Here is a 26,333-nt window from a genome sequence, read left to right on the forward strand (position 1 = left end):
CTTCAAACCAGACTGGTTTAAAGCAGTGTAAATCCGTATCATCTCCAAAATTAACAATAGGACATGTTTTCCATGGAAGGAAACTCATCTAGAATTTTCTAATACTACTAATCTTCAGGCCTAGGGAGATACACCTTCATCTTCAGCTTGCTGCTCTGTGCCCTCAATCCCCAGTTCTTTATTTTGAACTGACTTGCAGAAGGAAATTATAATTCAAACCAGTCCTTATACAGAATGTAAAATGTTAACCAGGTTCTTTATTTGCTTCTCCTCTGTGCAGTTTCAAAGGCCTCCAGCTCCTTGCTTGGCTGGTCTTTAAATAGTATACGGTCATGACTTTGATAAATTGCCATTTACGTAGACAGGAGCAGGATCTGTCAAAGAATTAGTTACTATCCTTTATCTCTGTGAAATATAAATTAAACTCCTCTTTCCACTCAAAATCAGCATTAACATTTTACAGAAAACTGGTCGGGTTATTTTCAGGTTTGTCTCTGCACTCCTTCCTGATTCCGATGTTAAAAGGCAGTACAGAGATTGAAAAGGCTCCTGCAGAGCTCTGAGTGATTATGCTCTTTGCAAGGGATAGAAGAGGTAAAATGAATACTGAGGGTGGGAAGACTTCAGTTTCCAGACCTTTTATTACGACATGTTTTATGAGCTTTTCATTCTTACAGACAATCTTAGCAACATGATAAAGAGAGCTCAGAGATTATCGATTTGCATTCTGTTTAGTAGGGCTGCTGACTGGAAGTCAAGTCAATGCGGAATGAGCTTTGGCAGGCTAAATCTTAATAAGGTCTGAAGTAAAACATGAGCTGTTCATTCATCGCCTTTTATTTGGCTAATCAAAAGCAGAGAAATATAGTTATTGTGAAGCCTTATTTTGAACGCGATAGAGGATCATCTAAACATGACAGCATGTAGCAATAATTGTCTAAATTACACACCAGCTTGTAAATATAGTTCCTTGTGTTGCACTTACGGAATTCAGCATACTTGTACTATTGACTGTATTACCTATTACATTGACTTAAGAACAAAGCAAAATTTGCATAGGCTTCTGAACTGTTACTCTGTCAGATTCCACTATGAGAGCCTGAACTCAATTTCATGTACAACTTCAGGAAAATTCACAGCCAAATAATTAGAATGCCAATAGGAAAGAAAACAAAGGATTAACAGTGAAAACAAAATATTGCAGTGAAAATGGCAGCTATTATTTTGTAAAGGCAATTATTTAAGTATCTCTATATCTCTATATCTCAGTATCACATGAATAGGTTCCCAGTGCTCAAGCACAACATGAAAGATATACAATACAGACATTTGTTAGTTCCTGTTACAAACATCAATAAAATAGAAATATAAGACTAAATAGAGAAGTTTCTCATGAACTACTGGTAAAAGCCTTTGCCTCTCCTTACTGTTACCTGAAGACTGTATATTTGAGAGCTTACTTGAATCACACCTATTCAATTGTATTTCAGCATTAATATAATTATTAATAGAATTAATATAATATAATATATAACATAACATAATATAGAAAATTAAAGCCTGCTGGTTGTTTGTGCTAATGATGTTTTTATTGGGAGTGAAGAACCACTTCCCTTTCCCATCCCACCTTTTCTTATCTCATGTAAAATGTATTGCATTATTGATAGGACAGCTTCCACAAGAAAATCAATTCTATTTAGCAGGAAAAAATATTTATTAACCCATTTTTATGCATTCTGTTAAGTGTGAGTTCAAAATATCTGGTCCAAATTCTTATGTATTATGCAAGAACAGATCAAAGAGGACTCAGTCAAGATTCATGAAGAATCTTGGGATTTATCTTGGTAAAAATAAGTCTTTTTTTTTTCCAAATGATTTGGAAAATCACAGTTGTCCAAGTCTACAAATCACTTCATCTTTTCATTATTATTTAACCATTCAGGCTCAGTGACCACATCCATTGGAGCTTCTCATTCTGATCTAAAAACTGCCAGGATAAAGATAAATGTTAATCTGAAAGGTTCATTAATAAGAAGATAATGCCTGCCACACTTTTATAAAGCCACTAACAATTGCACCAGAAATCACAGGAACAGAACTTGCAGTGAACAGTATTTAATTTATTTATTTTTAATGTGTCTGTTCAAAAATCAGTTGTGAAATCCTTTGTCCTGGTTTCAGTTAGAACAGAATTAATTTTCTTCCTAGTAGCTGGTGGAATGCTGTGTTTTGGCTTAGGATGAGAAGAGTGCTGATAACACCCCGATGTTTTAATTGTTGCAGAGCAGTGCTTATACCAAGCCAAGGACATCTCAGTCTTTTGCTCTGTCCTGCCAACAGGCAGGCTGGAGGTGCAGTAAGAGCTGGGAGGGGACAGACCCAGGACAGGTGACCCAAACTAGCCAAAGGGGTATTCCATACCATCTGACGTCATGCTAAACAATATATAGGGGTGGCTAGCCGGGGGGAGGGGGCCGGACTGCTCGGGGTTAGGCTGGGCATCGGTCAGTGGGTGGTGAGCAATTGCATTGTGCATCACTTGTTTGTACATATTATTATTAGTAGTACTATTATCACGATTGTATTATTATTATTATTATTATTTTATTATTATTGTTATTATTATTTTCCTGTCTTATTAAACTGTATTTATCTCAACTCATGGGCTTCACTTTCCATTTCTCTCCCCCGTCCCAGAGAGGGAGGGGGGAGGGTGAGCGAACGGCTGCGTGGTGTTTAGCTGTCGGCCGGGTTAAACCACGACATCCTTCTAAGTTGACAACAATTAATAAGTAAAAGTTAGATGTCACACATTTGATTACAAAGGAATTATTTGTTTAAATCATCTCTCATTTGTGATATGATTGGTATTTGTCAGTTTAGTCTTAAAATATTTACTTATTATGAGCTTCTTAGAAAAAAAAAATAAGTAGCAAATATTCTATAGGTATGGTTTTGCATTTATGTTAAAATTTGTTATAATTTCTGGATGCACAAACAAGTATCTGAAGAGTATATTGGCTCTTCTATTGTAAAACTTTTAAAACTCTCTGTTAACCAAACCTATTTCTACCAGCGACACTATTTGTAAATTATTACATTTATCAACCTATATAACACTAAATTTTATATGGGAAAAAATGTGAATTTACACTGCAACTTTTTACAAATATGTGGCCAGATAATACAAAGAAGATGGACCCAGACTCTTCTTGGAGGAACACAGCTATAGGACAAGAGACAAAGTACACAATTTGGAAGACTGGAAATTTCAATTGCACATGAAGACTTTTTTCTAACTATTAGGGTTGTCAAATACAGGATCAGAACATCCAGAAGGGTTATGGTGCCTCCAGTTTTGAATGTGTGTTCAAGGCTCAAAATGACTAGTTGATTTGGTTAGATCTGTGTTTAGACCACTTGACTTCAGGAGGTCCTATCCAGCCTGAAACACTCTGTGATCACTCCAAACACTTTGAGGACCTATTTCCTTTACTCAAATGAGTATTTGAACAAAACTTATGAAAAGCCAATTATTTCTAAATGTTTTTCCTGTGTTAAACTGGGTTGGGAACAGACTTTCAGAGACAGTGACAACTTTAGTCATTTTCCACAGAAAACCAAGCAGCAAATGCTGACGTAGTTCTTTAGAACAGCCACATCCAGGTTATATTTAACTTCCTACGATCTGAAAAAGTAAAAGATTCAGGCAACAAAGCATCATTGTTGGGAACATTAATTTTGGATTCTGTTATCCAGGCCCCAGTCAAGGCTGTCTTTGTTAGGTAGCTCAAACCTTCTCATTCTCATACAAAGCCAAAACACTGCAGAAACAAAGACAACACATCAGGAGACCAAAACCCAGATGACTTTCTCAAGGCAGCTCCAAACCAAACTACAGATCATCAGATCTGATCAGATCAGATCAGATCGTCTAACCTGAAGAAGTAACAATGTCTTACTGAAGATGAGCATCTGGTCCCATACACAATGTTAAGCAATAAAAATCTGCTTTTATAAAAGAAATGATATGACAGTTTGAAAACATGGTGATTGACACATTTTGGAAAAACTTATTTGTAGGGTATATAAGAATTCGTGACAACTTTAACAATGGAAGGAAGACATTGTACATTAAAGCCTAGTCTTTTGGACATGTTAAGTGACACAACCCTTTCACAGAAGTATTCTCAGCCTTTGACTTACCATGCTTTAAAGACATCACACACAGTTGAACTGAATGTTACCATAAATCTATTTCAGTCCAGTTCCTGTTGCAGGGCCCACAGAGTGGAGGGACACCTGCCCTGTCACCAGCATGCAGGCACTCCAAATCACACAACAGATGCTCTTTAGTGGTTTAGTGATAGTACCTACATGCATTTCATTATTCTGGCATACCCAGATCTCCTGTATGTCAACGTGTTGACAACCTTTGGCTTCACATACTGAACAGGACTACTGCAACTGTTAGGTTTCTGGTAAGGAAATACATAAACAAGAGGAGGAAAAGGACAAATTTCTCTTTCTGTTTGTTTGTTTGTTTTCCTTCTGGTCAGACTTCTTAGTCTGAAGAGTAATTTTATATTAGTAAAAATAGCAAAGTGACAAAACAAAGGAAAACAGTAATTCCATAGGTAAGGTCTCCTTAAATGTTAAGATAGACATAAACCATAGGGGACAATTCCATTTAAGTTTCAAAAATAAATTTCAGTCTTAGAAAAAGGTGCATAATTAAAACAACCAACAACAATAACCAAAAAACACCTAAATGTTATTTTTACTTTAATCTTCAAATCTAATTTTGCAAAAATAACCATTTTAATGAAACATTGATGAGTTAATCTGGACTGTAAAGCACCCAGGCTCATAAGCCTAGCCTACTTAATACATGGTTCATCATTTGACATGAATTAAGAAAAGCAGTACATGAATATACATATCACTATTAGCTGTCAAGTTTTGAGCTTACAGACGTGGAGACCATACTGTGTCCTAAGAAGATAAATCAGAAAACTTTATAACCTCTGCCTGTTCTCTCTTTCATGCCCTTTGTGCTATACCCCATTAGGCAATACTTTCCCAGTCTTTCTGTCTCCCAGAAACTTCACTGAACTTAGAACTTTGCTTTATAAATCTTCAAGAAACTCTATGCCTAAGCAGTAGTGATAGAAATTAAATTTTAAAATAAAAAGGAAGTAGGGATCTTTGTGCAGTAAAATGTCTCAAGAAGGTATGTTATGCCTCAGCTAAACAAGGATGAGATTCAAAATGACACTGAAAGACTTAGTAACAGTGTCGTTACATCCCTCTTACCAAAACCACTTTGCATTAATCATAGCGTAAGTAGCATTCGCTATTCCTTCAACCTGAAATTTCAGCATAAGAAATCTGCAAGAGCGTTATAATTTAAAGGTTGATGAAGAATCTTGATGATAAAATAATCAGCAGACATACATATATAAACAAAATAGTACATTCAAAATCAGAGATCTATTTCTGTGTATTTTGACTCATATAACAGTAAAATAAAACTTCCAGATAGTACTTCCAAAGTACTTAAAGACTGCTTTTGCTGCCTCAGACTGGCATCAGGTACTTATACTAAGTATCTACACAAAAACAATACTTTTGCTACTTCTGTCAGGATAGTTTTACATGCACTTTATTCACTGCTTTATGTATGAGGTACTTGCAGGTTTTAATTTTAGATTTTCTGATCAACTCAGGATTATTTCAGAGGAGACACCACTTGCATTAAAAATGTTTTTACTTGAATAAAAGCAAAGGAGATAGAGATATTTTTCTCTGATTATGCAGTCATTACTGTATAAGAGTGTCCATTCACTTCCAGGGAGATGCTGTGAGCAGGGGGCAGAAGGAAACAGGCACATTTGCTGAGGTTGATTGTTCCCAGAAGCTGATTTAGGAAAGGGAGTGCCTGAGCCTGATTGCATACAAAGACTATCTCCTGACTCAGGATCTTATGTGGAACAAGAGAAAGCAAGCTTCAAGTTCCAACTCAGCTGAAAATTGCTGAGTTCAAGAGTCTTTTAAATAATTTGGCTTCCCTTGGTCACTTGTTATTATAGTTAACTTTTGAGTCAAGAGTGCAAACATATATGTCTTCTAGTGTCTTGATGATAGGAGAAAAACAACTGTATTTTTAGAGGTGAAATGTGCACTTTTTTACTGCATGGCAAATAATTGTGTGGAACACAGAATAAAAATGGGAGAGGCCTTTATGTTTACGAAGTAGGCAACGTGCGCAATTCTGCAGCACCCATACTTCCTCTCTCCCAATATAATTCACTTTAATGCAAAAGAGCAGAACTTGTCAAATGATCATGGGCACCCATTTCCACTAGCACAATGGCAGGCAGCACGGATGAACAGCTGCCTCCTTTTAGAGGCCTCCAAGTCTCAAACTCTGCAGTGAACACCTAAGAAGTTGTCATGGCATTTATGGAGTGTAAGGTGGGAATTGAGCCATGCCAAGTCTGCTATTACTCCAGAGTGGCTGTTTCCTGTCCTCACTAATCTCAGCCAAGAATCACTGCTGGACTTCATGCCAAGAACTCCATTTATACATTAGATTTTGTGTGGCTGTCAAAATAACATTCAGGGTTTGGAAAAGCCCCATGAGAATTGCTTGATGTTCATGTGGAAGGGAAGTGAAGAAGGAAGTAAAGAGCTTCAACCCCCCTGGCCTTTATGGGTGGAGGTACTGGGATGTTAGGCTTTCCACTGAGACATTATGATTTCTACAGAAGTGGGGAGGTGGTGATTGTCAATAGACAGCAGAAAAAAAAAAATTGGAAAAAAAAAAGGTTTATACTTGTCTTCTATAATAAATGACCAATAATATTTCAGGGGAGACAGAAAGAGAGGATTTGACTTAAATCTCTAGGTGACTCAGGAAAAGATGGAAAATACAAGCTAACATTCAAGTACAAAAGACCCTAATAAGTGATCTAGTAATTGGAGCATCCACAACTCATCTGCTGGTCACACAGAAAGAAAGAGATCAATAAGGATCATTTTATTTCTGTCATACTGAAAGGTTTTCTAAACCTTTGTAACTGCTGTATAAGGTTTCACAGACAAATATTGCTTGTTCTTGCCCTAACATGCGTTGAATTAAAGGTGATTTCAGGGTAAGGGACAATTTAAGGGCTAACAGCTAACATCAAAGCATCATTCCTGTGCAGTGCAAATTCTTGTAACTGCAGATCTAGACTGCTCCTGTGACACCTGTCACTTTAGCTTCCAGAGCACAGAATGGCATAAGGGAAAGGAGGAAACTTGAGGACTGACATATTAAATAACCTACCTGGAGAACAAAATCAGCTCACCTGAAGCAAACACTGTTGACTTGTGAGCTGAATATTTCTCTATACTCCACTGACAAGATCTCCTTTGACTGCTGTGAGAGCTTAGATGCTCAATGGACATAGAGACAAAATCCTATCCAGATGTGCATTGTACAGATGATCCCAAGAGCCAACAGAACAGGCAAGTTTTGAAAGGAAGAACTCTCAGCAGCCAGCATTTGCTAAAAAAGCTTTCTGGCACTGGCAAAGTGCCTTGTGAAGAATATCAGCAAAGTCCAGGATCCCTTAGTGACTATAAAACTGCTTATAAGCATGTGTCTATGTAAATCAAATATGGCACAAAAAGTCCTAAGCTGGTGGCGACTGCGTCTTTTAAAAAAGCTGAAGCAGCTTACTTGCTTTAACTTTGCTGGGTTGGAGCCAGTCAAGTCAGCCTTTCCTTCTAGAATCGTTCACTAGAACGAATGCAGTGCCACCGTAATGCTACTCTGTTGGTCTGAGATTCAGTTTCATATTTCTGCCTGGCACTGCGCTGCACTAGGCAGACATGTCAGTTTGGAAACCTTTAACCCCACTGTGATTTATAAGCATGCCCTGTGTTTCTGCCAGAAAGTGGGCACCAAAAAGTCTGAAGTCTGAAAGCTCTGAGCAGCTAATTCAATCATAGCCAAGCTAGGGGATGCTTTTCATATGTGAAGGGGAGGACATCTAATGCACTGAAGAATGCAAGGCAGGAGAAGGCAATATTCTTCTAACCATCCTATTATAGCCAACAGTCAGAAACCAGGACAGAATGGGAGACTTAAATTCACCTACTAATTTGTCTATCTGAGTAAGAAAACTGCCTTTTGAGAGAACAGACTTAATTTTCTTCCAGGTGAAATTTGTCAGACACTTAAAAAAGACAAAGATGTTTAAATAAAGGTGAAACTTTTCCCTTCTTGAAACCATCTTGTCTACTGAATAAAAGACGAACATTTCCTGATTCTGCTCCTGGGACTGATATCTAGGCCAAATCTCTCTTGGCTCTTTAGCAACTGCTCAGCATGAACATCAATTCCCCTCAGTCTCCACTGTGCAACCTTTTTGACTGGATGAGTCACTGCAAATGTACATGCATCCAGGCTGCAAGCAGCCCTTTTGTTCAGTCTCAGGAGAGGGTTGTATGTAGCAAACTCTTTTTTTCTGACCCTCTGCAATATGCCCCTCAACCCTTAGGTATACCATTTTTTTTGGTATACTGATTTGCTGTTCAGTGGAAAACCGAATGACTACTGTTGCAAGAGAGCCAGAAGTTAGTAGTTTTTCATATGTGCAATGAGTTTAGTAGTTGCAAAAAGTTGTTTTTAAAGCACATATGCAATGACTCCTACAGTTTCCCAGAAAATGCAAGCATGACTGCATATTTGCAGCATGACTGCATGATGCACAGCACATTCCTTCCCCTCTCATGGCAGATAATGGAGTATGGGTAGAGTGGAAAAACTCTGAGGAAAATAGTTTCTGGAAACAAGCTAGTCTTGCCACTGGGACAATACTTCTGTCCCACTATTAGTTAGTCCTAGAACAGAAAAAGGCATGAACATGTCTTATGTGAGAGGTTAAGCCTGCCTCCTGCTCCTCTGGTTCTAGCCTGAAGTAACTAGTTCACATTGCACAGATAATGGATAAAATGAATACATTTTATGTATTTCTAGGTATAAGTCTTTCCAACCTAAATTCCTAAAGTAAAAACCGTCACTCAGTCACAATCTGTATCTTCCAAAAACTTTTGTACACATTGCCTAATTTCACTTTAGCTTGATTTCTGAGGAGTGAGGACCATGACCTAAAGTTCCTAAAAATTTTAAGAAATGTTGCAGGTAGTGAGATTTAGGAGCAAGCTTCATCATAAGAAAATTACTAATGGGCACAAGCAAATTTCAAAGAGAAAAAGAGTGTCTTTAAGCACAGAAAACTAAAGAGTATGCAGTCAAGCAGAAGGCAAATCCCAAGAATACAAAATTTTGTTTGTTCTAATGGTAATGACATTACATTTTGGGTTGAACAAAGCATTAGGTTGGCTAGCTACTAACATGGCACTGTTCAGGATAGGTATAGCAGGAGTGTAAAAATGTCATCCAGCGAGTAACAAGATCCTGTTATGGGAGTGGTTGGTTGTCTGATGTACTTGAATGCAGCAGTTCATATCAATTCACCACAGTACGTAAAATGTTTTTTAACACAAAAAGTACAGTCAAATGCTGCATTCCAGCTCCAGCCAAATTGCTATTTACTTTGACAACTAGAACAGAGAAGACTTAGTTCTTGTGTGGTCTAATGCTATTTAAGTAGGATGTTGTGCCACTTTCTCATAAGCTAGAATGATCATTTGAACACAAAGGTAAACAGAATAAGCAGCTTATCTAAGGAAAGATTTTTATTTTTTTTAAGAAAAAAAAAAATAAAAGAAAATTGAGGAAGCAATTGTAAACACTAATGAAAGAAATAATGTTTTGACAAATATAATGCTGGTACATTTTTATAGTAAGGATAACCAAAACTTAGCTCACCTCACCTCTATGCTTTTTCCTTCTCAAATTAACTTCAATAACTACCAGACTAGGACACAAATGCAATATATGGGAAAATCTGGAGTTATGATGATTTTTTATGTTACTTGGTTCATGTAAATGTGGCAGCCAGATGTAGGTAGCTACTTTCATGCAGATTTCAGCAACAGGTTTTCTGTTTAGCCTAGGATCCCAGAGCATCAGAGCCATTGAGGGACAGCAGATCCCAGTGCTGCCTGCTAATTAGGATCCTTACAAATGTAGGTCACAAAAACAAAAGCAAAGCTTTTCCGGGGGAAGACAAACATGTGATTTGTGAATGAAAAGCCAGGAAGTTTTAAAAGTGAAACAGAAGTATTTTCAATCAGGCTCTTCTTACAAATGAAAGCAATGAAAACTCTTGTCTCTTAGCATTTTAAGGGGAGACAAGATTTTCTTAACCCTTTGTTCTAGATAAACTGAAATTCCAGCCAGTTAGTGTTAGAAACATCTTTTCCAATGCTTATCAGAACGATGAATTTGTTTGAAAAATATAAAATGACAGAGCTAACCTTTATACAGAAGTAACAGGAAAAAAGAGGTATAATAATCTGTTGTTCCTCTAGCTATTGTTAGACCAGACTTTGTTAAACACTGCTGTAGTCTCACTCCCTTATTCAGTACCAAACACACTTAAAATTTGTTGTTGCTTGAATATTTATGTTCCTCAAATTTGCTTTAATTGTGAAATACGTTTTAAAGTTAGTTGAAAATTTTCACATTTGAAGATCCTTCACTGGGAAGAAAAAAAAAAAAGTGAGAGTTTGCTCTTAATAAAAGTGTAATGTCTCCACTATGTGACTTCTGAAGATGCAATTATTCTCTCCTTTCAAAAGACTGACAAGCTGCCTGATTATACAGCCTCAAAGATAATAAAATGTATTCTAGAAAAGAATTTACAGTAGTATGGCCCCAATCCACACATGTATAACTGCCTTGCTGAAGAACTGCCTGTTATTAAAAATCTAACAATCTATCTTTTGCCTTCCTGAAGTCAACAGAAGGGTCTTTTTTTCTTACTGACATTAATTTAAATGTAGACTGATTTACTAAGAAAAGGAATCTGAGCCTGAAGTCAAAAGAAAGGCAGTCACTGCAGCCCCCCAACAGCACATTTGCATTTGCATGTATTTTTAAGGCTTGTGTTCCTTTCCCAACAAATATTTTTGAAGTAATGTCTGAAATACTCATTTTAACCACAATGAATGTCATGGCTAAATAGCAAGGCACAGTAGGTTTTGTGTTTGTTCTGCAGTAACAATGCACTTGAATGAGGGCTTCAGGTATCTAAGTCAGTGAGACCACCTGCTATAGTTCTTTCTTTTTGCTGAGGAAATTTTTTTTTGCAAACATCCCTTCAGTGTATTTTTTGATGTTACCAAACTTAATGAATCCTTACTTTTTGTGATCTTAGTAAAGTGGTGGAGAATAGAATTCTAAAAACACAGTTACTCTCATCACTCTTTGCCGCATCTGGCTTTAACAAATTGTTCTTCTGAACTAATTTCCCTCATCCGTTTCACTGCAAAATGTAATTTTAAATTATAAGCATGATAGTGCATTTATAGGCCTGTAGTAACCTTCCCCTTCACAGTAGTTTCCTCAATCATTTAAAATATTTAGAGTCAAAATATCATCTACCTTATCAGTATAAAACAAAAAAAAAAAAACAAAGCAAAAAAAAAAAAAAACCACGAACAAACAAACAAATGAACACTTTTTGACTAATTATTTAAATACCTAAGAAAACCTTTTTTGTTACACTGCGACAGTGATTTATCATCCAAATTATTTCTTATTCTTTTCCAGAGCTCAGTGTTTATGAGTTGCGACACATGACAACTGGATTTCATTCTCTTTTATACCACAGCTTCTGATTTTGGGAAAGCTTTCAAATCCCACAAATTAGTACTTAAATTCTGCCTAAGTCCAAAACTGTGACCTTCAAAACCCATTGCTCAACTGTTGCCAACCCTGGGGCTTGGACTGAGTGATTATCTCCCAAGACCAAAGTCATAATCATGGAATTGGTGTCTGCATGAAATGCAATAGAAGATAATTATTTTTATATAACCAGAGCCAAAGGAGGAACTTTTCTTTATTCATTGGCTCAATGATTAGAGCTCTCATCCTAAAATTAAGTACCTCATTCCCTAAAAATGCCTAAATCCATATTCCCATCAAAAAAATGGTGGGCATCTTATCCACCACCAAATGTCCTCTGAGATTCCTCTGGACCACAGGGAGGAACATGTTGTGTTTTTTTTTCTGACTAATTGTGCATCTACAGCATAATCCCTCTTCCACCCACAGAGTTTCCCTTAATAAGGAGACTGTATCCTGCTGACATACAATACTTCAATTCACATTTTGGGAGTCACACATGTAGTTTGCCCTTAAGCCTTATTTTGATCTGTGATATAGGTAAAGAGTTGGAGACACTTAGTACTTTCCACCCATACTATTGCAAACCGTATTATTGGCAGACCCAGCAGAGATAAAAAAATTTCTTCTAAAGAAAGTTGCCATGATTTCCATGTGCAGGTCAGGAGCACCATCAACATAAAGAATGGAGGGCTGTAAATAAAAGTCCACTAGCAGAATCAGAAAGATGGAATTAGACTAATATTTCCAGAGGTGTTTACTGTTTATCTATAGGTGTTTACTGTTTATCTATACTTAATCCCCAAATCAAAGATGTTTTGCAGACTTGGGATACATATAGTAATTATTTGTTTATTGAAATTAAACTTCACTCTTTTCAGAAATTTAGTTTGACTTTTCTTTTAGTGATAAATGACATGACTTTAGATTCATTAAGATGTTAAACTAAAGGAACATTTTGTGTGCTGACTTCCTTTACTGAGGAAAGAAGTTTAAAATGTTGAAAGTAAGATTAAAAATATTTTTAATTGTTAAGGAAAAAGGGGAAGTATATATCCATAAGGCATAAGAATGTTATAAGGTTAATACAGAAGAAGCTTTCATTTCCAGAGGAAAATAAATCAGAAGGAAGAAAAATAAATAAATAAATAAAAATAGAAGAACAAAAAATCCCTTTGTAATATAGTGTAACACAGCAGAACTCTAAGGAGCAAGAATAAAACTGACTTACAATTTCAGAGCATTTTAATTGTGCAATGTATTTGAAACAAAGTAACAGATTTCAAATTAGGAATTAGTTACAGGAAGTTTTTTGAAGGATTAATGTATGGCAGTAACATCTTTCAAGTATTCGTCTGGAAATTTTCACTGTTCATTCTGAACAAAAGTATTTCTCATTAGAAGTCTGATCTTATTTTTCCTCCCCTTTCTCTCCCTCACATTCTCATTTTTTTCTCAGACCAGACCAAGGAAAATGTTATCCATTTTCCCTCCCAGATGTTCACCCATCTTTCTCTTATCCTTTGCTTTGATCTATTACTAACCTCTTCAATCACCGCTTAACCACAGAACTGCTATTTCTTTTGAATCTTAAGTTGAAAATAAACCAATGTACAGACTAGACTTTGGTGAACTACTTTCTTTGTTCAAGATTAATTTTGGATCTTCTAATAACTGGGCTTTCTCTTTCCTTTCTTAGATTTCAACCAGGATGTGATCTCTTATGACAGAACTCCATAAAAATGCAAACTTGTAACTGATCTAAACCTAAGTAAATGATGAAATGACATTTTTGCTGTATCACAATACTTCTAAGACTCACTTCTATATGAAGAAAATATTTGAACTTCTATAATAAAATTCCATAGGTTTGCATCTTTTGCATGAGGTAGAAGATGAGGTTTGCGTAGGTTTGCATGAGGTAAAAGATCTATTAACCTAAGATAATTAACCCAATATATTAATAATACCTAATAAATAATACTAATAAAAATATTAAAAAATAATAAAAAACTAATAATACCTAATAAACCTAATATTACCTAAGATAAACTCAAAGCTTTTAAACTTTGTGCACTCTTCCCCAAACTGTTCTAATTCTTCTGTTCATAGTCCATTGAGAGGCTGAAACAGGTGCATAGATTTAAGAAGTGGGGTGCTTGCATGGGTCTTTTCACCCACAACACGAGACAGATTAGAATTACATCTGTGGTGGGTTTTGAATTGTCAGCAGAATATGTGGGAGAAAAAAAAAACATTTTTCATCTTGCTTCTTCCTCACTGATTAATGCAGTATTTTGGCAGTTTATTTCCGCCAAGAAAGAGAGAGATTGTTTCTTAATAACTGTTTATTTATTTGATGTCAGTTGTCCCTTGGTTCCCAATTCAGGAAGTATCTCTTTCAAGGAAGTTATGTAAACAAATAAATTACACATGGACTAATTAAAGTCCATTAGAACTATGTCCTAAATACTTCCCAGGACACTGGTATTCAAACATGAGGTGCTGTGCTAAACTTCAGCACTTCTTTCTCCATCACAGGGATTTGCCCTTTTCAATATTTTATTTGAAGTCCGTATTTGTGTCATCCAGGTAGTGACCGTAGGACTTCCAGAAAAGAGAAAATTAAACCTGATGAAAGCTTAATTAAACAAGTATTGCAGGTTTGTTTAAACAAACAAGTATAAAATATAAACTGAAAAAATAAATATATATATATATGTATATATATATATATAAGTGCAACTTTAAAAAATCAAAATTAGAATAGTGGTTTGTGGTTTCAGTGCTAAAACAGAAAATAATTACCTCATTTAGATATACAGAATAATCCCAACCTTACCTTGTAGTTTTCTCAAGTATTTTCTATTACAGTTGAAATTTTGAAAAAATGCTGTTCAAGTAACTCATCCTTAACCTTGTGAAGTGTTGATCCCATTAAACATGAAAAGGATATCTTACCTAGTTTCAGCTGAAGATTATATTGGCAAAATGTATTTACTGTGATGCTCATATTGACAACTTCTCAAGACAAAGGGATTAGGAAGCTTAGAGGATCATTCTTTGAGTTCCTACCATTGACCTAACCTTGTTGGTTGTAATATGTTACAATACTAACCAGTATTGTAACCAATATTTATTATATTTTTTTTTCACCCAATTAGCTAAATATATTTCAATTAAAGGTGCTGTTCATATAGAAGTAGTTACTGTGAAAGAGCCCCCTGGCACAAGCTCCTTAAAGACATCCTTTTCATTTCAGCTAGAAACCCAAAGAAAAGCTCTTTGATAGAGCTATCTCACTTGATTTGTTTATCATTTTCCTTGTTTCCCAAAGGTTATAGGAGCATTTCTAATAATGCTTTTCTACATTCTAGCCTGAGGAAGAATGGTTCTTTTATCTCTTAACATGTACAGGAACCTCCTTACATGATTATAAGGTCCATTTCTCAAGGTACTGGTTTTGCAAAATTAGAATAAACTTTTACAAAACCAGCCCTAAATGAAGCATCTGGCAAAAGGTTGGTAAGCTGTTTATCTGTTTATAGGTATGCCTGGCATATGTTTTTGTCCCCACTGCTCTTTTGTACATGCATTATTGGGCTCTAAATCCAACACAGTACCAATGGGACATCTTTATATGTTAATCATATGGATTTCTCCCTACCTTTCAGTTAGAATAATTTAATGTAATTTTCTTAAATTTTAATACTTGGATTCTTGTATCCTACATTGGTAAGTCCTGTATCAAACAGCAATGGTTCTGCTGACAACTCAGGGCTTTCCATTCCAGTGCTGTGTGGGGCCTTCTACAGCATAACACAAAGTTCTCCTGAACATGCTCCCATCAAGAATGTCCTGTTAAGTTAGAGTAACTTTTTCTTACCTTCTGAAATGATTGTACTAAATGTCAATAAACAGGTTAGTTTTCTATCACTGTGACCTTTTATGCCAGATATTTAGTTCATCCTACTCTTAACAAATATGTAAAATTTATTAATCCTTTAATTCTTATGAACTGTTAACTATGACTAGTGTCTACTTCCAATGTATACCAATTTCTCCAGATACAAATTTCTCATCACTGGACTTTTCCTCTCCAAAGGGGGTCAGGGTATGTAGATTAATAAATCATTAAAAAAAATAAAAAAAATAAATCAGCCTCTATTAATTTAGCTTATTTTTCTGGATATGTGACTTGATACCATGGCAGAATTAGACTATTTTATTATCTGTATATATATAAGCCTTCAACCCTCTGTGGAGGAAAAAAAAATAAAAAATAAAAAATGGGGGAGATAGACATTAGGGTGCTATGTTTGTTAAAGGCTGAGAAATGACTAGACCCTTCTTGAGAAAACATGTCACTTACTACACAGTTATAAGTTACCACGTATATGGTACACTTTTAGATGAGCATAGAAAAGAGAATTCCTTTGTTGACAAACGCTAGCTATTAAATCTCCAAGCAGGGAAGCTTAGGTGTTAAACTGTCTTATGAACAGTCAACCAAGCTTCTCAGCTCAACAAATGAGACAAACTCAAGTATAGTTAGCAAGGTAATTTATAAATCACCTCTGTCAACTCAACTCCCTTCTCTTTGGCCCATTTGGATACTTTCTCTCACAAAGATTTCAGACTAAATAAAAGTATACAGGGAACTTACAGCCATTCAGGCCCAAATTTACTCTGTTCCTACTATAGAGAGCCTGGATTAGGCAGTTATGGAAAACCTACCTGCATCTTTGTGTTCCTCTAAACTTAAATTCCCTTATTGACTATACAACTTTTGTCTCCCTATGAAGCTTTTCTCACTTTACTATTCAGTTTACTTTTCCAGAAGCGGTTTGTCTCAGCTTCAGTCTTTTAAACCAATGTTTGGTAACTGACTCCTTAATTACATCTACTATTTAGTACTTTTCTAATCACATCTAAGTTGTTACAGCATTGGATCTCATAAGATTCAATGCAAGTAAAAGCTCTCCTTGACTCAGTACCAAGTAGGAAATGAGTACATAGATTTATAATGAAATATGATGAAACATACACATAACTCTGTGATCTTGGTATATGAAATCTGTGTTGTAAATCCATATTAAAGCAGATGGGGACGGTCAATGCATTAGTTACTATTCTCAGAGTAGTATTCTCCATAGAGCCAAGGCACCTCATGTAAGATGAAGGTATTATGATCCTCATTCAGGAATGACTCAAGTACTGAAAAATGACTGATACTTAGTATCTATGTGTTTTGGGACAGACTTTCCACTGCTTTGGGCCAACATTATGCCAATATGATGACAGGAGACTTTAGTGATATAACACTAATATAAGACAGTAAAAAAATCAGAAGCATAAAAACAGAGGCTGTGCGTACATCAACACTATCATGAAGAGAGAAGTGAGAGCATATTTTGAGTCAGATCCCCCATAGGGACATAGGAAAAAGGTGACAGGCACTGAGACTAGCTAACCTGACTATTAAAATTGTACCTGAATATTAGCAAAGAATATAGACAACTCAGCTTTCCAAAGTTAGTCATGCAGTAAATCTGTCTAGACTGTACCACTATTTGGACCTCGTGCTGTGTTTTTCTACGCAAGAAAATAGATACAGTACTACCGTATGGGGTGATGAGGTAACTGTCATAAGAATGAATCAGGAATATATCCAGACATCCTGTAGATGAAAGATAACAAGCTACTCTCCCTAATTTTGCTGTAGATCAGAGGGTTGCAGGTTGATTACCTCCCCTTCATTAACTCAGAGGTGTTCACAATGTCCTGGCATAATCCCAAAGGCATGTAAATCAAAACCATTTCTACTATACTTCCTGAGCACATTTTGTTAGGTCAGCTATTAAGAAAATACCCTATAACTTGTGGCTATTTATGACTAACAACATTCCATAATTTAAAAAAAAAAAAAAAAGTGAAAAGAATGGAAACATTTTTCAAACATCTCAGTAGTGAAAACAGTAGTGAAAATTTGAATCAAAATCCTTTTCATTTTTCAGAGGTTTTTCTGACCATCTTTATTCACCTCTTCATAGACAGGGTTTGATGGGCTTACTCAGCCTGAATATGTAGTATGATTCGATGTATAACCTGAGATGTCATGGTTAACTTGACAGTTTCTTCATATAAGCTGTCGTATTGGTAAGTTCTATCCTGTAATGTGGTTATTATCAAATGGTACACCAAATGCTTTAAACTGCCATTGAAATTAGTGAACTAAAGGTGATCAGTATATATCATTAGGCATGCTAATGGTATAACAGTCTGTAATATGCAGTTGTTATTATCAGCAAATATATTATTATTTATGTTTGAAGCTCATGTGACCTCAGTGCAGTATCAGTTCTCTTCTGTATCTTTTCTCTGATTTGATTTCATATAATAAAAATATATGCATAAGAGAATTACAGACCTCTCACATTTACTCTTAAAAAATAGCTTAGTTGGAGCCATATTTTAAATTCAGCATTAGTTCTAGACCTGACTTCAGAGTTACTGCAAGAACCTTGCTTACAGGGATGACAGCAAATGATTCACTCAGTGTTATTTTGTTCATCCAGCTGTAAGGCTGAATTAAACAACAAACTTCTAGAAAGAGAGAAAAGTGTAATTTTACAGCAGATAAAGACTGACATGCCTTGGATCCACCAAGATGACTCACATTCTTACAAGTGAGAAGTAACCCTTGTCTTAGCCAGTTCACAAATTAGCAATGGTTAATCAAGCATAAAAAAAGTCAAGCATAAAAAAGTCATCCCAATACAAAACTAAATCCTTCCCAAAACATTTGTGAGTTTTTGTTTTGTTTTCTTTTCTTTTTAAAATATATTCATATTTGTTATGGTTCCTTCCACTTGTATCCTGCCACTTCTGCCTGTCACTGAATACTATAACAAAAAAGAACAGCAGAAAAATTTGATTTCAGAATAATATTTGCAGTATTTTGAACACACTTGACTTCAAATTTCCATGTCAGCCTTAGGTCCAGAAATGACTCAGAAACCTGCTTGTTCTATTAACAAGCAGGTTTCTATTTCTCAGTTTTATTTTATTCTGCACCTGTTTTTGTATCTTCCCCCAGCTCTTATTATATTAAAGAGACTTGAAACATCTAAGCTTTCTCGTCATAGATCTTAAAAGTATACATCAAAACAGACAAATTATAAAAAAAGAAAAAAAAAAAAATTAATAACACCAGATAACAACATGTGAGCTTTCTGTACCTGTGACTGAAATATAAAACCCTGTTAATTTCTGTGACCAGAAAATACAGTTCAGAGATCAGGTCATGATCAGTCTATAGGTAATAACACTGGCAAGAAAAATAAATAAATAAATAAATAAATAAATAAATAAATAAATTGCATTTTGCAGACAGATAAACATGAGGAAACTGCAATCTATTCATAGCTACAGGCAGATGGTTTCATAGATTCATGTCCAAGAGCAGTAAAAGCAGCTCAGTTTGTCAGGGAAGATATATATTGTGAATTATTCACTCAGCTCAAGTAATAAGTGGGGTCAAGATAGAACAAAATAATACATTGATTTTTCCTTAAATATCTCTCTATATATATGAACAGGCATTTATCCAAACTGCTACACCAAGCCCAAGAAGCAGCTACCTGTCCCTCAAATTAGGTTTGATTTTCACTCCCTAAATCCTTGACACCACGTCAGATTGCTGACACTCTAGTCTCATCCAAGCTTAAAATCAAAATCAAATCAAATTGTTCCTTTGTTTCAGTGCACCAAGTTCCTCGGGACTGGCATTTCACTTAGAGATGTGTTGGCTGAGTGCATAAGCATCTGTGTAAGCTGATAAAAGGAGCAAGGTAGCTAAATCTACCTTAACTCCCTACAGAAACCTGATCCATTAGACATGCTCAGGTCATGCACTGACTTCCACACAACAACCTAATGGAATATACTAACATTTATAATACAGGAGTATTTATAATATGCTCTTAGCCCTTTTTTGGCCCACGGTATTTTTGAATCCACAAAGTGCACTCTTTAAGAAGGTTTGAGACTGAGCAAAAGAGACAAGAACTAGACTTGAGTCTGATGGGGATATAGTCCAGAAAAGTTGACATGTCATCCTTTGTAGTAGCATTGGTTTGGGTTCACAATGTAGGTTATGCAAAAAGGGCTATAGGTTCCAGAAGATGGGTAGTTAGCATTCTCTAAAAATTTTAATCATTCAAATTTCCCATACACCTGTAAATATCCCTTATTTCTGCTACTCTTCCAGGTCTTCATTTTCACTCAGTGAAGCTTTGAACATTTTTGATACTTTACTCTTTGTCTACTGACTCAATGTTCTGTTATCTACCAGGTGCCATTATCATATTTTAACATTCATAATCTGGTTTCTGAGTAAACCATCTATTTCTTACAAGCACACAGTAAATGTTTTGTTTGTTTATTTGTTTTTCCACAGAAGCTCAGAAGAAACAACAGGCATGAAGAGAAACGGGACAGCCCAGCTCAGCAACTTGCTGTGGGCTTGGAAGTAACGACCATGAGAGAACCCCAGGACTGTGACTCATTATCTGGTATTTCAGTGTCTAGGTTCATTACTTCCTTTCCCTGCTTTCTTCATTATGAAGCATGCACAAAGATGTGTATTTGGAAACTTATAAAGTAATAAGTTTCTAGTTTATCTACATCTGTGGTAGTGACAGTTCTGTCAAAAACTTCAAAAATGGGTAAATGCAAACTGGTTTATTATTATTATTATTATTATCATTATTTTCATTATTTTCATTAGCTTTGCTAAAGAGAGTAGCATGGCATATTATCTATTGCCTCATAAGCTGGACAAAGTACTTGCAACACTGAATGAATTAGTAGAGGGGGGTATATAAAGATTTTATGCTACTTTGCATTATATTCCCACAGAGACTGAAATTCTGGCCTTCAAAGGATTTTTGAGATGCAGGTTAGAGACGATGCAGTGACAGCTGCCAGGATTTAAACTATACAAATTGAATTTTGGACACTGAAATTGCATTTCTGACCACATTCTATAGACTTGAGGAGGGAGATGTTGGACTTGGGATATAATTAATTTTCAGTATATTTTAGAAGAAAAAATCTATTCATGGTTAATATACGTCTATCCTTTCTGCTCTGTAAAGTACATCAAAATACCATCTATTGTCATTTTAGATACAGCAAACTCTAGTGAACCAGACATTTGGAGCTTATACAAGCAGGCTACTGTTTGACCTACTTTCATTACAAGCCTGAAACTGCCCATTACCCACTTAATGATGAGTAAGATGAAAAATTGAATCCAATCTACCTTGCAGGACTTGAAAAACCATCCAGACAAGTCCTAGCCAAGGAAAGCAGCTTAAATTAATATGCCAGACTATGAACTCCAGTGGCTGAGGGAGGAGCTGGCATACTCACTTCTTCTGCCCCTACCCCAGGTGCCAAATCTCACTAAGTACAAGCTGTGGGGCAGGTATCTGGGTGAGGCTGCTTCTGAGCTCACCACAGTTAAAATCGCCAAAGCCTTTCTGACAGAGTTCATAGATTTTCAGTCACCTTTCAAAAGCAAAATATCTGCAGCAGTGGGACTGCCATGCCCAGGTTGACAAGTTCTTCTTTTGCAACAGTACCTACTGACTTGAACTCAATATTTTGTTCACTGTCACCATTGCTTTTGGGAAAAAATCGGTCTCTGTTTGGTCTCTCTGCATTGCACTGCATTACAGCCTGTGCTATACATAGCTATATTCATATATATGAAATGGTAGAAGGAACTACATGAGCTGAAACTCTCTTCCTTTCACCACCATAAGGAAAAAAAAAAAAAAGCAAATAAAAAAAAAAAAAACTGTCTCCTTAACTATCAACATTTGATGAAAATGTGTTTAAGGTTAAATGCTTGTTTAAATCATTGGACAAATCAAGGTCTAACACTGATGACAACAGATGGCTTATCATAGATTTACACTAGTATAATTGAGGGCAGAAATTGTTCTGGAGTGTCAAATAAGTATAACAATGAATTAAACAGTGCAACCAATCTAAAAGAAAAAATGCTCATTAGTGTTTAGAATAGAAAACCATCACAGCAGAAAAATGCCAACACTTACTGCAATGCATCAGCTATTCCCATTAACATAGTAACTAACCATTTCTGCATAGTATGATGCATAGCTAAACAAAATAGTGCAAAATGATAGCTCCCATCCACATGACTAAATTACAGCTCTCCCCTGTCTTTATCATACTATCTCTGCTGATGTTCTATTAAATAATTTTCACACAGACAGTGAAAGAATTGAGGAAGAAATGTAAAGAGTTTTGCATACAATAATACATTCATACATGAGTTGTGCTAATCCTATATATAAATAAATAAAATAAAAATGAACAAAACAAAACAAAAACTTTGGTTTGAGAGAGATTCTCCAAAAAAAGTAATCTCTAACATGGTCCATTTTTGAGTGGCGTGATTCCAGACTGTCTTTGAAAATCCCAGTCAAAGCACATAGTTTTGCAGTAGACTCATCTGGATAGTTTCTTAGCCAAAACAATTTCAACAAAAAAGCTGGTTCCAGACATACCATATTAAATAACCTCTGAATTGGCAAAGAGTGATGCATACATTCCATCTCAGAGTCTGCAATGGGTCCGGTCAGTTGAGGTAATGTAAGTTCAGTTTCACAGCTAGAAATATAGCAGACTTTTAAACAGATAATTGTAAAACAGTCCTTTTGTACTTTCAGTGTTGAAGTAGATATGAAAATCTGTCTAGATAAGGAAAAAGAAGACCAATATACTACTTCAGACTTTTAAAACTTTTAGAAACAAAACAGTGGAAAAGTGGGATGAATGGTTACAGTGAAAGCAGAAATAAATACAAATGTTTAATTTTATTGGCAGACAGGAGTATACGGTCATCGTTGTACAAGATCCTGTTTTTTCCTCAATTATGTCATAGTTCACATGACTGTAATTTCACTTGCTCTGTGGGAGTTATGGTCCAAATTTAAAATCAGTCTGCAAAGTATAAAAATTGGATAAGCCCTCATCTTCTCAGTCTAAATTATTTTTTATTTCTATTTTCTCCTGGCCGTTCTTCTCCCCTCACAAGTGTGACACATTTCTGCATTCCTCACATCTGAGAGCCATTTGTATGGGTGGCAAGGAGGTGGATGGAGCCACACAGAGAGATTCTTCCCTGCAGCAGGGTGTGGAGGCTGGGGCAAAGCAGGAGCAGGAGTGAGTGCAGTGATCTGGCCCAGCACCCTCTTCCCCTTCCATCAGCATCATTGTCTTCATATAATTTGTAGATCCTCTGCAACTCTGTCTTTCCCACCTTTGTATATATATATATATATATATATATATATATATCTTAGCCTGTCTTGTGTTCTGCTACTGGTCAGTTACTGGTCTGGATGATACCGTTATATAAAACTTCTGAAACAAAGGAAATTTCCAATGTTCACATGTGAAAGATTACTGTAATATCTCCCATCAAATATTCATTTTCCCCACATGATTCAAGGACAATCTAGTCTTTACTCAACAGTCTTCTGTATTGCAGTTTTCTTGTATACCCGAAAAGGTAGAAGGCTTGAGTGCAAATATAATGCAATATTCCAGTAGTTCTCATCTACTTTGAATGTTTTAACTATAGAATCAACAGTAGAACATTATCTAGAGAGCAGTATTGCAACAATATGCAATCTCACATGTGAATGCAGTTATACTGACTGTATCTAAACATTTAAATATAGATATACAGATATGTATATCTAGTGGTCTTTTTGAGGATTAATTGTATATCTTGCCACTTACAGAGAAGCATCCATCACAGAGAAGACTTGACGTCTTTCCCCTGGTTCACCCAGAAAGTTGTATTTGAACCAGTGTGTTTCTTTATGCATTTTTAAAAATATATAATTTTATATATACAATCACACACACACATATATATAGCATTTCAGACATCCTAATAAAACGAAGAATCTTTACATCAATAAGAGCAGAATTTAACCCAGTTCTATTGACACTTACAAGTGGTTGTAGAGAAGGACAACAAAAGGGAGAGATTGCTTACTTGTCATAAGATTTTTCCATAGAGCTTGAAATGTGCATGAAGAGTGAAGGAAGAGAAAGAAAAAGAGCTCTGGTGCATAGACTGACACAGATCTTTTACTCCAAATAAATCTCAGAGGCGTTGAATGCAGCACACTAGTTTGGATTCATGTAGTCTGAGTCAATTCAAACTAACATAGCTTGCGTGGCATAGATAGCATGTCTACTCATGTGAAAGCATACCCTTGTGCCTCTAAAAGCAGAGCAGAGGCAAATTCAGTTCACATCTTTCCTACTGTAAACCCCACTTGCAAGGTCACTGGGTCATTGCTTCAACACTGATTTCATTTTGATGAACTATCAAAATCAACTCCTCTTACGAGGCCTCATACAAAAATGTTACTGGATCTAATCCTGACAATACTTGGAGGAGTATTAAAAATGCAGAATAGAAAAAGCCAGAGCTATAAATTACAACTGATGACTGCTGGTTCTTCAGCAGCTCATGCTTTGTTTAAGGTCAAAATCTGAGTATCAAATGTCTATAGCAATAGATATCATTACTCAAAATTAAGCTCCCACAAGTGTTAGTGCTTTCAGTTTGGTGGCAGATATTTTACTGCTTTTTGCACATTTAGGATAGTTTGTGTGTTTAGTAGCATGTAAATCTTTCACAGGAAATATGTAGCATGGCTTGCTTTATGTTTTTCATTTTGAGTCTGTTTTTATTGATATAAAGAATAGCTTCATTATGTCATAATTGTCATGCTAGTGCCTTTCAAAAAAAAAAAAACACGCTGATTGATAGTAGATATTAGAAATATTTTGGATGCTTCAGTGCATACAGGGCCTTTCAATTCACCATAAAAATGGGGTAGGCAAAAACATAGAATTTTAAGTGAAGTTCACACAAGGGAGAAATGACCCACAAAGGCCTAAACTTGTAAATCATAAAAACTAAGTCCATTCCTGACTCTACTGTGTTTTCTTCTTTAGACTGTAAACTGTTAAGGATTGTCCCTCAACAAATGAACTTCCTTATTAGAATATTAAAGCTCAGTTTTGCCAGGGTCTGTAGATAATAATGAAATAAAAATTATGTAAGTAATAATTTGCTTTGCAGCCCAGGAATCTTGCTTATAAAAGTTAATTACTTTTATATATATATAAACAGTAGTGGAAACAAAGAAGAATGCAAGACTTTTTCTGTGGGTGTCTGACAGACTCTATGTGCTGGCTGACAGAGGTGCACCTTTCTCATTTGTTCTTTCTGTGGAAATACAAATCCTTCACTCTTCAATGAGAAGTAGGCTGGCTGCTGTGGAAATCAGACTTATGGCTGGTGGCCATCATAGTGATAACAGCAGTAGGAGTGATTTCCTTGGCAGTCCCATCAAGTTTCCTTTCCCATCCCTCAAGATGGAGATTTTCTAGGCTGGTGTTCAGACTGTTTGACTCCCATAAGAATGGTGATAAGAGACACTTTTCTTCTTGAGTGAAAACAATAACAAATTTTAGGTCTTGGTAGTTCAGTGTCTCAGACATGTTCAGAACAAGCCTGATGGATGATGGAGAAGTTTAGGCAGTTCCCTGGTCAGATATAAACTGCTTAGCCACAAGGTAAGTACCTAGATATACAAACTAGGCTGTGTCCACACAGCCAGATACTACTTAGAACTCCACTGTGGACAGATTTCAGATATTTCTGGAGAAGAAATCTCTCTGAGAAGTCTGTCTGAGACTTCTGCTCCAGAAAACCATCTGATTTCCAGCCTTGAAAGAAAGTTGGGATAGCCTGAACCCTCAGGTTTTTTGTTTGTTTGTTTGTTTGTTTGTTTGTTTTGGTCAACTCATGGTAAAACATTCTCAGATTCAGTTGAGCAGGAATAATTTAAAAGATCCACATGATAGGACAAGTTAATGCTCAGAGATATTTCAGTAGTGGAGACGTTGGATACATGCTTGAAGAGCATTTTGAAGAGCATAAAAAGAACTTTATCACTTCTCAGTTCATATAAGACATATAAGTAATGAGTGTATAGAATACATTTTTCTAAATAGAACTATAGATTCATGTTGTCCTTGAAATTTGTTGCATTTAAGATGGCTTTCTTCAACTATCCTTGTGCTGAGCTAGATGTCAAAGCTTCTGCCACTCCATCAAATCAGATAATCTATTTCAAAAGTAACAGCTCATTTAGCATTAAAATTGGCACTTAAGGGTTGATATAAAATGCAAATTAAATGTAGGGTATGAGTAAATGAGGCTACTCTTATAATTCAATTTTTGTATTGGTCCCAAGGTTGATATTTTTATCCGAATCATGCGTGCTCTTTCTCCTTTTAAAAGCATGGTTTTCAATTTCATTTGTGGCATTGCTTTCAAAGCAGAGAAACATCACCTTCCCTACAAATTCACATGAGAGTAATATGACTATCA

At 35.8% G+C, this 26,333-nt stretch overlaps 1 long non-coding RNA gene across 1 annotated transcript in view; it reads right to left on the minus strand.

The window, feature by feature from the left end:
- Positions 1-24,373, minus strand: part of LOC137849747 (uncharacterized) — a 29,169-nt gene extending 4,796 nt beyond the window's left edge. Inside the window, exon 1 of the long non-coding RNA XR_011092048.1 lies at positions 23,916-24,373. This is a non-coding gene — a long non-coding RNA (uncharacterized lncRNA). The remainder of the gene's footprint in view (positions 1-23,915) is intronic.
- Positions 24,374-26,333: the final 1,960 nt, after the last annotated feature.

The sequence above is a fragment of the Anas acuta genome, chromosome 1 (assembly GCF_963932015.1).
Source record: "Anas acuta chromosome 1, bAnaAcu1.1, whole genome shotgun sequence".
NCBI classification, from domain to species: domain Eukaryota; kingdom Metazoa; phylum Chordata; class Aves; order Anseriformes; family Anatidae; genus Anas; species Anas acuta.